Source organism: Coregonus clupeaformis, unplaced genomic scaffold, assembly GCF_020615455.1.
Source record: "Coregonus clupeaformis isolate EN_2021a unplaced genomic scaffold, ASM2061545v1 scaf0650, whole genome shotgun sequence".
NCBI lineage: Eukaryota > Metazoa > Chordata > Actinopteri > Salmoniformes > Salmonidae > Coregonus > Coregonus clupeaformis.
The window spans coordinates 130,001-142,594 of NW_025534105.1; the positions used below are offsets into that span (position 1 = coordinate 130,001).

Sequence of the window (12,594 nt, forward strand, 5' to 3'; positions counted from 1 at the left end):
GAGTGAGGCTGAATAATCCAGGGACAGAGCGGGTGGCGTGGATGGGTTGTTGAGGGTGCAGTGGTAGGTCCAGACATGGCTCGGCAGCCGCCGACCATCAGGCAGAGGTTGGGTGAAGGTTCCGGGTGAGAGACTGCAGACAGAACAAAACGGAGGTGAGTACACAGCAAATCAACAAGGTGCAAAACAACAAAAACTAACGCTAGAACTCAAGGCTGATACGCTGACAAACATACTGTTCATGGCTAACGCATCCGGCAGGAACTGGATGTTCGGCCAGAGCCTAAGAAGGGTGATGATCAGGACCAGGTGTGCAGATTGCTGATGGGATGCAGGTGCGGAAAACAAGAGCGCTTCCCCGGAGCGTTCCCGAACCCTCGGGAAACTGGAGATTACGAACAGGAACACTCGTCACCAGACAGGACCCGACTCAGACAGCCGGGATCGTTACAGTACCCCCCCTCCGACGAACGCCACCGGGCGGACTCCCCGGAGCGCCAGGATGGAGGCGGTAGAAGTCACTGATGAGGTCCGCGTCTAGGACCTGTCGCCGCGGAATCCAACTCCTCTCCTCAGGACCATACCCCTCCCAGTCCACGAGATACTGGAAACCCCGGCCCCGCCGTCTGGAATCCATGATGCGCCGCACCGTGTAGGCAGGACCACCTCCGATCATCCGAGGAGGAGGAGGAGGAGGCGGAGGAGGCAACAGAGGACTGAGGAGGACAGGCTTGAGGCAGGAGACATGAAAGGTGGGATGGACTCTGAGCGTCTCGGTAGTTTGAGTCGAACTGCCACTGGATTGATCACCTTCTCCACCACAAACGGACCAATGAACTTCGGTAACAACTTCCTAGACTCAGTCCGTAACGGAAGATCCCGTGTGGCCAACCAAACCCTATCTCCGATGGTATAGGTGGGAGCGGGGATCCGGCGACGATTCGCCTGGAGCTGATACCGGTCCGAAACTCTAAGGAGTGCCTTTCTGGCCCGATGCCAGGTCCGGTGGCAACGACGAATATGGGCCTGAACAGAAGGCACTGAGAGCTCCTTCTCCTGAGAAGGAAACAGGGGAGGTTGGTAGCCATACAGGCACTGGAAGGGAGACATCCCAGTGGCAGATGTAGGAAGAGTATTGTGGGCATACTCAACCCAAGGCAACTGAGAGACCCAGGAGGTGGGGTTGGAAGAGACCAGACAGCGTAGCGTGGATTCCATCTTCTGGTTGGCTCTCTCCGCCTGACCATTGGATTGGGGGTGAAAACCAGATGTGAGACTGACTGTAGCTCCAATGGCCAAACAGAAGGACTTCCAGACAGCAGAGGTAAACTGAGGGCCACGGTCGGAAACGATATCACTGGGCAAACCGTGGACCCTGAAAACCTCCCTAACCAGGATCTCGGACGTCTCCGAGGCAGAGGGAAGCTTGGCAATAGGCACAAAGTGGGCGAACTTGCTGAATCTGTCCACGATCGTCAGAACGACCGTGTTCCCCTCAGAAGCGGGCAACCCAGTGACGAAGTCCAGGGCCAGATGCGACCATGGTCGCCGGGGAATAGGAAGGGGTGAAGTAGTCCAGAGCTGGGCCGATTGGTACTCTTATTCTGCGCACACACTGGACAGGCAGCAACAAACCCCCGAGTATCCTCGGCCATGGCAGGCCACCAAAAACGTCTGCGAAGAAACGCCATTGTCCGAGCCACGCCAGGGTGACAAGCCATCTTGCTGGCGTGGGACCATTTGAGGACAGCAGGACGAACCGACTCAGGCACAAACAACCGACCGGGTGGACCGTTACCGGGACCGGGCTGAGTCCGGAGGGCCGCCAGCACCTCCTCCTCAATCTTCCACATAACTGCTCCCACGACGCAGTTCCGGGGGAGAATTGTCTCGGTCTTGGGCCCACTCTCCTCCGTCTTGGAGAACATCCGGGACAAGGCGTCCGCCTTGCCGTTCTTAGATCCAGGTCGGAACGCCAGGGCAAACTTGAATCGTCCGAAAAACAACGCCCACCTGGCCTGACGGGAGTTGAGACGTTTAGCGATTGCACGTAAGCAAGATTCTTGTGGTCAGTCCAGACAATAAACGGTTGCTCCGCCCCCTCCAACCAGTGGCGCCACTCCTCCAAGGCAAGTTTCACCGCGAGAAGCTCCCGGTTACCCACATCGTAATTCCTCTCCGCAGGCGAAAGGCGACGAGTAGTAGGCGCAGGGATGGAGTTTACTGTCCGTGGAGCATCGCTGCGACAGGATGGCGCCAACTCCCACATCAGACGCGTCCACTTCAACGACGAACTGACGGCCCGTGTCCGGTTGAGAGAGAATCGGTGCGTTGGTGAATCGCCTCTTCAAATCCAGAAACGCTCGATCCGCCTCCGGATTCCACTTGAAGGTCCTGATACTGGAAGTCAAGGCAGTTAACGGAGCGGCCACACGGCTGTAATCCCGGATGAATCTGCGGTAGAAATTCGCAAACCCCAAAAATCTCTGGAGCTGCAATCTCGTACCGGGCTGGGCCCATTCCAGAACCGCTCTAACCTTCTCCTGGTCCATCCTAATCTCTCCCCTGGAGATGATGTACCCGAGAAAGGATGTCGTGTGGGCGTGAAACTCGCACTTCTCGGCCTTCACGAACAGGCGATTCTCCAACAATCGCTGCAGAACCTGCCGGACATGCTGGACGTGGTCGGAAGGTTCCTTCGAGAAGATCAGAATGTCATCCAGGTAAACAAACACAAAGAGACCGATCATATCTCTCAGGACGTCGTTCACCATACTCTGGAATACCGCTGGAGCATTGGTCAGTCCAAACGGCATCACCTGATACTCAGTGACCCATCGGTGTATTGAAACCCGTCAACCACTCGTCCCCCTCTCTGATCCGGACCAGGTGATACGCATTGCGTAGGTCTAGCTTGGTGAACACCGTAGCACCCTGTAAGGAGTCGAAGGCAGAACTCATCAAGGGCAGGGGATACTTGTTCTTGACCGTGATGTCATTCAACCCCCGATAATCAATACACGGTCGAAGAGAGCCATCCTTCTTACCCACAAAGAAGAATCCTGCCCCCAGGGGTGATGACGAGGAACGAACGAGACCAGCAGCTAGGGACTCCTTGATGTAGGTCTCCAACGCCTCACGTTCAGGTCGGGAGATACTGTATAACCTTCCCTTGGGGTAGACAGCTCCAGGGACCAGGTTGATGGCACAATCATATGGTCGGTGGGGAGGGAGTGACAGAGCCTTCTGCTTACTGAAAACTTCCCCAAATCGTGATATGTCTCGGGAACCAGGGACAAATCTGGGGGTTTAGCCTCAATCACCTGACTGGGAACCGAATGGGGGCAGGCAGTCTTGAGACAGTTAGCATGACAATCAAGGCTCCAACTCGTTACCTTGCCCGTCACCCAATCGAACGTGGGATTGTGTTCCTTCAGCCAGGGGTATCCAAGGACCAGAGGAACATGGGAAGACGGCAGAATGAAGAATGAAATCATCTCAGAATGATTCCCCCGACAACCGCATCTTAACCGGGTTCAGTCCTCATCGTGATACGTGCCAGACTACTGCCGTTCAGAGTGGTCGCTTCAATGGCTTCCGGCAATTGCTCCTTGGAAAGCCCCAGCTGTTCCACCAACTCGGCATCAAGAAAGCTTCCATCGGCACCTGAATCGATAAAAGCGTTAAGCGCTAAGCTCTGATTCCTGTTCACAAGGGTAGCCGGGAAACGGGGTCTGACAGAGGTACTGAGAGGTTGAAACTGGCTCGCTAAAAGTCCTCCCAACTTTAGCGAGCCGGGCAGTTTGACGACCGCCGGGAACAGGTGGAGATGTAATGTCCCGAGCTACCACAGTAGAGGCAGCAGTTGGTCTGACGTCTATGTTGACGCTCCTCCTTGGTTAACCCGTGCCGCCCCACTTGCATGGGTTCAGAATCGGGAGAGAGGACCTCTCCACTAATCCATTGTGGTGGAGAATGATCGACGTGTTCTGGTCCACCACCCGACCCGACTGGGAACTGAGAAGCTGATCGATTGGACGGACCCCATTGCTTCTCCCTCCTTCGCTCTCGGACTCGATTATCCACCCGAATAGACAAGGCTACCAAGCTGTCCAGGTCACTAGGCTCCGGATAGGAGATCAACTCATCCTTGAGCTGCTCCGACAGACCCTGGTAAAGGCCGCTTGCAGAGACTCCTCGTTCCACCCACTCTCCACAGCCAACGTCTTGAACTCGATCACGAAGTCGGCCACGCTGCAGTTCCTTGGTGAAGCGAAAACAGGCGCCTAGCTGCGTCCCTCCCTCGGACGGAATGGTCGAAGAGCTTCCTCATCTCGGCCGTGAACCCCTGGTATGAAGCCATGCAGGGGTCTTGTCGTTCCCAAACGGCTGAAGCCCACTCCAGCGCTCGACCACGCAGCAACGCAATCACAAAGGCTATCCTAGCCTTGTCTGTGGCATAAGAGTAGGGCTGTAGATCGAACACTAATCCACACTGCATAAGGAAGGAACGGCATCTTCCCAGCTCCCCCTCATATCTATCCGGCGTCGGAACCTCGGGCTCACGGAAGGACACAGCTCCCGAAGCGGCAGGCGAGATGGGTGAAACCGGTAGTGGATCCTCCACCGGAAACTTGCGTTGGTTCTGGACCTCCGTCAGACCGGTAGAAAGGTTCCAACTGACAACGCGATCTCCTGTAGTACCGTGCTATGATGGCCCAACATCTTCTCCTGATGGGTAATGGCATGGCGAACAGAGTCCAGGTCCGCTGGGTTCATTACTGGCCGGATCGTTCTGTCACGGTTTACTACGCCAGAACCCAGAAGCAGACCAGGACAAGGTACTTAGAGAAAAAGGTGAGTGTTTATTAATTGACTCCCGAGTGAGGCTGAATAATCCAGGGACAGAGCGGGTGGCGTGGATGGGTTGTTGAGGGTGCAGTGGTAGGTCCAGACATGGCTCGGCAGCCGCCGACCATCAGGCAGAGGTTGGGTGAAGGTTCCGGGTGAGAGACTGCAGACAGAACAAAACGGAGGTGAGTACACAGCAAATCAACAAGGTGCAAAACAACAAAAACTAACGCTAGAACTCAAGGCTGATACGCTGACAAACATACTGTTCATGGCTAACGATCCGGCAGGAACTGGATGTTCGGCCAGAGCCTAAGAAGGGTGATGATCAGGACCAGGTGTGCAGATTGCTGATGGGATGCAGGTGCGGAAAACAAGAGCGCTCCCCGGAGCGTTCCCGAACCCTCGGGAAACTGGAGATTACGAACAGGAACACTCGTCACCAGACAGGACCCGACTCAGACAGCCGGGATCGTTACATTGGCACACCTGTATTTGGGGAGTTTCTCCCATTCTTCTCCGCAGATCCTCTCAAGCTCTGTCAGGTTGGATGGGGAGCATCGCTGCACAGCTATTTTCAGGTCTCTCCAGAGATGTTCGACCCGGATTCAAGTCTGGGCTCTGGCTGGGCCACTCAAGGACATTTAGAGACTTGTCCCGAAGCCACTCCTGCGCCATCTTGGCTGTGTGCTTAGGGTCGTTGTCCTGTTGGAAGATGAACCTTCGCACCAGTCTGAGGTCCTGAGCGCTCTGGAGCAGGTTTTCATCAAGGATCTCTCTGTACTTGATCCTGACTAGTCTCCCTGTCCCTGCCACTGAAAATCATCCCCACAGCATAATGCTGCCACCACCATGCTTCACCGTAGGGATGGTATTGGTCAGGTGATGAGCGGTGCCTGGTTTCCTCCAGACGTGACGCTTGGCATTCAGGCCAAAGAGTTCAATCTTGGTTTCATCAGACCAGAGCATCTTGTTTCTCATGGTCTGAGAGTCCTTTAGGTGCCTTTTGGCAAACTCCAAGCGGGCTGTCATGTGCCTTTTACTGAGGAGTGGCTTCCGTCTGGCCACTACCATAAAGGCCTGATTGGTGGAGTGCTGCAGAGATGGTTGTCCTTCTGGAAGGGTCTCCCATCTCCACAGAAGAACTCTGGAGCTCTGTCAGAGTGACCATCGGGTTCTTGGTCACCTCCCTGACCAAGGCCCTGCTCCCCCGATTGCTCAGTTTGGCCGGGCGGTCAGCTCTAGGAAGAGTCTTGGTGATTCCAAACTTCTTCCATTTAAGAATGATGGAGGCCACTGTGTTCTTGGGGACCTTCAATGCTGCAGACATTTTTGGTACCCTTCCCCAGATCTGTGCCTCGGCACAATCCTGCCTCGGAGCTCTACGGACAATTCCTTCGACCTCATGGCTTGGTTTTTGCTCTGACATGCACTGTCAACTGTGGGACCTTATATAGACAGGTGTGTGCCTTTCCAAATCATTTCCAATCAATTTAATTGACCACAAGTGGACTCCAATCAAGTTGTAGAAACATCTTAAGGATGATCAATGGAAACAGGATGCACCTGAGCTCAATTTTGAGTCTCATAGGGGTCTGAAAGGGTCTGAATACTTATGTAAATAAGGTATTTCCTTTTCTTTTTTTTAAAGACATTTGCAAAAATGTATACAAGAAAACTGTTTTCGCTTAGTCATTGTGGGGTATTGTATGCAGATTGATAAGGGGAAAAAAGTATTAAATCAATTTTAGAATAAGGCTGTAACGTAACAAACTGTGGAAAAAAGTGAAGGGGTCTGAATACTTTCCGAATGCACCGTACACTAGCCTAATTGTTGATTGGTGCATAATGCTATCTTCCAAGGTGAGGCCTTGATGGAAGCTATAAACTCTGTCATACCTATCGCAGCCAGACAGGGTTAAGGTTGCCATACTGGCTTTCTGGCATGATTGAGGCCTGTGTTAATTAGAGCTCTGTATTTTGAGTTATTGATTATTTATTTCATTTTATCTGAGTTTGTTTATAGTAAAGAGTCTACTTCCTGTTTGTTATTATTGTTGTACATACAGTATGTAGCCTACATACTACACAGTTCTCACTGACTTTATTTCACCTCCTGCAAATAAACACCCTCACCCTGAGTTTTGCGCTATAGGCCTACCAACTAACCCCAACCCTACCAACAGGCCTCCAGTGCCACTTCACACTGGTATTTGAAATCAAGTATTTTAAAGAAAGTTCATGATGAGACAACAACCAGTCTCATCAAAAACGATTATATTCTACAAATATCTGCAGACTATAGCCCTGCCTTCTGTTACAGCACCCCTAGTGATGGCCTGGCTTTATAGAAGGGGAACTGAGGTGTTGAAGAGGACAGGTCATGTATGAAAAGTTATAAAAGTAAGGTAGGCATATACACTCTAAAAAATTAGGGGTTCAACAAGGGTTCTTCTAAGATCCTCAAAGTTTGTTGAAGAACCTTAGGGTTCTTGGCACTGAAAATTGCACCCAAAAGGTTCTTCCAAGAACCCCATAGGAGGTGGGGTTCATCGAGGAACCTCATTAGTTGGTGGGGGTTCTTGCAGGAACCTAACTGCCCAACTGAAACATTTGGATTTGAATTTGAAAGGACAGCAGGTGCAGGCACTTAACTGAAAAATGTAAAGATCTCCTCAATTTAAGGTAAGGTTTGTCCCTTGTACGATCTAAATTGATATTGTTTTATGATGATACCATCTATCTTTTCATATTTGTGCAAAACAGAAAATGGATACAATTCAATGGATATCAATCAACAAAGAGGTAAGAATATGTATGCTATAAGAATATGTTGAAGGCTAGCTGTATTGGGTACAGATTACTGAACTGCTCACTTTTGTGTCTGTGTCTGCAGGTTTACAGAAGAGGAGGCATACAAAGGTATGTCAATTGGTATTGGTATGTTATGCAGATCACATGTACCATCCTCCTCCCTTACCTCTTCAATTAATATCCCACAGGCCTCTACATTATGGACAAGTTATGTGTATGAAAACCATTATCAAAATAGTTTTTTTTTCATTCACATTTACCACAGTAACCAAGGTATGAATACTGTTGTGTGCATGTTTTGTTAATCATCTGTATAATTAAAAAATTTTGGATTCACAGACTTCACCCTCCCTACACCTCTGATGAATATAACAGGACACCTGTTCGATCACCAGGCACTGCAAAATCATTCTGGCTATGGATACGAAGAACATCAGCATATTAACATCAACATGCCAACATCAACATGCCAGAGGATATACCCATTGGACTTGGGGCTCTGCTGGGAGTTGACCTTATATTTTGATTATTTTATTCTTCTTTGCCACTAAAATCCTAATAAACACTGACAACTAAAAAATTGTGTTATTGTTGTTATTGTTAAGCGTATTACACACACACACACACACACACACACACACACACAAAGCCTTCAATCTGACACAATAGTTGTCTGTTCTACTTACAGGGGGCTAGTGGTTATGGAGCTCTTCAGGGGCTGCCTCTTATTATGCTGCAAACCCTAACTGTACAATGTAAGCATTGTTGCTCAGTCTGTCTGGGAATAATCAACGGCAAGTTATTGTACCGTTTAACATTTCACCATTTACAATATATTATCCTCAACAGACATTGGCTTTGCATGTAGGCCTTCACCACCACACACGCATCATCCTCATCATCTTCATCATCATGGGCCTATTCATTACATGACAGAGGAAATACAGTGACGCACATTTGATGCATTCTATGTTTTGATGTAGGATATGTTAGACTATATAAATGAAACATATCACAAGGTTACTATTTTGCAAGCCCGTCCTATCTTTTTTTATAATTGATTATTTCGGGGATAATTATGCATCCCGCACGCGCACGCGCTGACATCACTTCACCTCCCTGGTCACATGTTCTATCAGCAGTGCCTCAACACACATCCACTTGACTCGCGACTGTTTACGATCAGAAGACAGAACAGAATGGGGAGCCCCGCATGAGCATAACAGGTAAAACGCACACTCACGTTAAACGACTGAATATGCAATGGCATTTTTAATAACTGGAAATAACCCGTGCGTTTGTTTGAAGTTACTATATTGTTTTGTCTTTAGCTACGGAGCTGCATGTCGGAAGTGTAGCGTTAGGCCTGTGTGCAAGCTCGTGCAGCTAGCCTGAATGCTAACCCGAAAGAAGCTTGCGAGACAGTTTGAAAACTAAATTATATAGCTAGCCATCAGCAACGACGTAGTGGCATGATGAAGTAAGTATTTTCTAGCAATTGTAAATATGCATGGTGTTGCTACCTAGTTAAAGACATGTTTGTTTTTGTACCACCATGCTGGACATCTAGGGAGAGCTAGTTGCTAGCTATATCATGCCAATATATTGCACATCGACAGTCATTGAGGTGAAAATTGGTCCGATCACCTTTTCTATAAAGGAAGCTAGTGACATGTATTTTACCCGTCGTTTAACTAGCTAGTTATAATATGTTAAACTGTCTCTTTACCCTGTTGACATTCGATTGATGCATTTTGAGACATTTAGTTGGCCACTTTATCTTTTGTTTGCTAGCTAGCTTTGGCACACAACATCGGGAGTCTGTATTGGTTGGACTCCCTGAGTTGTGTTTCGTTCTGGTGGTTGGCGACAGAAAATAACCTTACCACAATATAGCTGGCTTTACCCAAAAAACGTTTCCTGTCAACAAAGGCATATGTATGTTCTCTATTAACTATATTTAGCAGATGTAAAGTGAAATGTGTCCCTCGGCTTCAAATAAACGACTGAATCCAACTTTTGTCTGAACAGCACCATATTCCTGTTGAGTTAGCGGGCTGCCATTAGGACCATGCACTTCACGTGAGACTTCCTACCACGAAATCTACCACTGTCCACACAGCAGGAATATGGACCGGTGCTGTTCTGACTAAAGTTGGATTCAGGCGTTTATTTGATAACATTTCACGTTATGCCTGGTAAATACATTACATTTACATTTACATTTTACATTTTAGTCATTTAGCAGACGCTCTTATCCAGAGCGACTTACAGTTAGTGAGTGCATAAATTTTTCATACTGGCCCCCCGTGGGAAACGAACCCACAACCCTGGCGTTGCAAGCGCCATGCTCTACCAACTGAGCTACATGGGGCCCCAGTTTAGTCACATAATTTCTCAATTTACAATATGTCTGCCAATCAGATGTGAAGCCAGACATATTTGCCACTCCCTTTGCTTTATTTCTCTCAACTACACAGTTTTTCAATTCCTCATCAATCCAGGGGACCTTAACAGTTCTAATAACTGGAAAAAACAAATTAATGTTTCGTATGCATCTCATCTTTTGTGGGAACTCTACCCTTCTATCCACCTCCACATCCCCAAAAACATTTAAATAACTTCAGCTAAAAGCTAGAAACAGTGCTGTTTTAAAACATAGAGCTACAGTAAGATTCAGATTGATAAAATAAAATAAAAGGAGTTAAAGTTTAATTTTTTTAAATGATTCTAAAATAATGTTTTAATACAAATCAAACAGTAAACAGGACTAGATGCACGACTTCTCTCCAACACATGAGTGTGTTTGCTTCTTGTCATGCTTCCCTTATATAATTAGTGAAAGCCAAGCAGGCCTCTCCAGAATACTGAATGGTATGCACTTAGCCCCTTTGTGGACAGAACCAAACAGTGGAGGGATGGAAGGGTAAAGTAAATAGCTGCCAATGGGGACAGTAACACAAAACACTGTTGTAATAATAAACAGACACATAAATAAAAGTCCCACGGGGAGGGGACACCCAGCCCCCCCTGCTTCCCCCTCCTTATGTACAAACATATTGTCCGATCGCCCAGGAGTCCATTTTCTCCCCTCCTCTATACAGTTCCTAGAGATTATAAATATGCATTTGTTGACAGGAAACGTTTTTTTGGTATAGCTGGTTATTTTCCTTCTACATCCACCAGAACGATTCACAACTCAGGGAGTCCAACCAATACAGACTCCCGATGTTGTGTCCCAAAGCTATTTGCTAACTATGTTTCTTCTTGTTTTAAATGATGGCAAGCACTAGCTAGCCAATGTCTAGGCCTACCTGTTTTTATTTTGTCCAAGTTACAGTTGCCAACAGCACTATCGTGACCCAGCATAGTGCAGTGACAGTACCACAGTCAGGTTGTATCAGTTGTTTTGGCCAGAGGCCGTCCATACAGGAGTGGTCTGTCCCATGAGAGAACCGTTCTGTCAGTATCGAACCTTTGATCTCTGCGCGAGGTGCACTGACTGCAGGGACTGAAATGAGCAGCCAACCAGCACATAACCTACTCAAACGAAACAATCTCTGTATTATGAGGCAAACCACTGACGAGACACTGCAATAATATGTCAGTGTGTCATGTTGTTTTGACCCCTCACACTGTTCAGTCACCGAACAATGACTGAATCACTGATATTAGCTAGTGTTGCACTTTTTTACCAATACATTTGTCACAAATTGCTTATCAGAAATCTCTGCCTATCCTCTGTAAAGCAAGCAGGGGTGACAGTCTCAGAGAAACAACTCCCTGGGTAGTGAATAGAATGAAACCTTGAAAGTAACCAGACTCATGGTTGAAGCTGACTAGTTATGGACATTTACCAAACTGCTAGGGTAGGGGCAATAGGATGTTTCTTGCCTATGAATGTCTTCATGCTTCAAGAGTTATTTGTGTTTGTTCCTTATAAGTGTTTGTGCGCAACTGTGCGTGTGTGTGTGTGTGTTTCATGTCTCTCACACACAAACACTGAGACAGAACATTTCAGGATCCCCTTTTGTGTATTTAGCCTTATTCGGATGGGATTCGTTTTACTGGGGAAGGTAGGGTAATGTAATTGTGTGCACGAGCGCACAACACCACATCCATAATTTTAGTCCCATGCGAATCTGCCATGTCAGTAATTTTTAACCTGCTGTTTTTTGGCAAACTCCAAGGTCCTCTGATAATACTTATCCTGTGCGAATTGACATCCCTGTGTTTTGAGGGATATTAAAATAAAAAAATTTCACATGCGCCGAATACAACAATTGTAGACCTTACAGTGAAATGCATACTTACAAGCCCTTAACCAACAATGCAGTTTTAAGAAAAATAAGTGTTAAGTAAAAAATACATAAATAAAAATAACAAATAATTAAAGAGCAGCAGTAAAATAACAGTAGCGAGGCTATATACAGGGGGTAACGGTACAGAGTCAATGTACGGGGGCACAGGTTAGTCGAGGTAATTTAGGTAATATGTACATGTAGGTAGAGTTAAAGTGACTATGCATAGATAATAAACAGAGAATGGCAGCAGCTTACAAGAGGGGGTGGGGGGAACAATGCAAATAGCCATTTGATTAGCTGTTCAGGAGTCTTATGGCTTGGGGGTAGAAGCTGTTAAGAAGCCTTTTGGACCTAGACTTGGCGTTCCGTTACCGCTTGCCGTGTGGTAGCAGAGAGAACAGTCTATGACTAGGGTGGCTGGAGTCTTTGACAATTTTTAGGTCCTTCCTCTGACACCGCATGGTATAGAGGTTCTGGATGGCAGGAAGCTTGGCCCCAGTGATGTTCTGGGCCGTACGCTGTAGTGCCTTGCGGTCGGAGGCCGAGCAGTTGCCATACCAGGCAGTGATGCAACCTATCAGGATGCTCTCGATGGTGCAGCTGTTTAACTTTTTGAGGATCTGAG

The 12,594-nt window shown here is 47.9% G+C and overlaps 2 protein-coding genes across 2 annotated transcripts in view; both read left to right on the top strand.

The window, feature by feature from the left end:
* The window catches only part of LOC121585797 (DNA-binding protein SATB1-like), an 85,574-nt gene that overhangs the window by 46,943 nt on the left and 26,037 nt on the right, over positions 1-12,594 (top strand). The gene's annotated exons all lie outside the window — the stretch shown is intronic.
* LOC121586703 (TBC1 domain family member 5) overlaps positions 8,791-12,594 on the top strand; it is a 48,363-nt gene continuing 44,559 nt past the window's right edge. The window contains exon 1 of the mRNA XM_041903627.2: positions 8,791-8,891. The gene's annotated coding sequence lies outside the window, so the exon portion shown is untranslated. The remainder of the gene's footprint in view (positions 8,892-12,594) is intronic.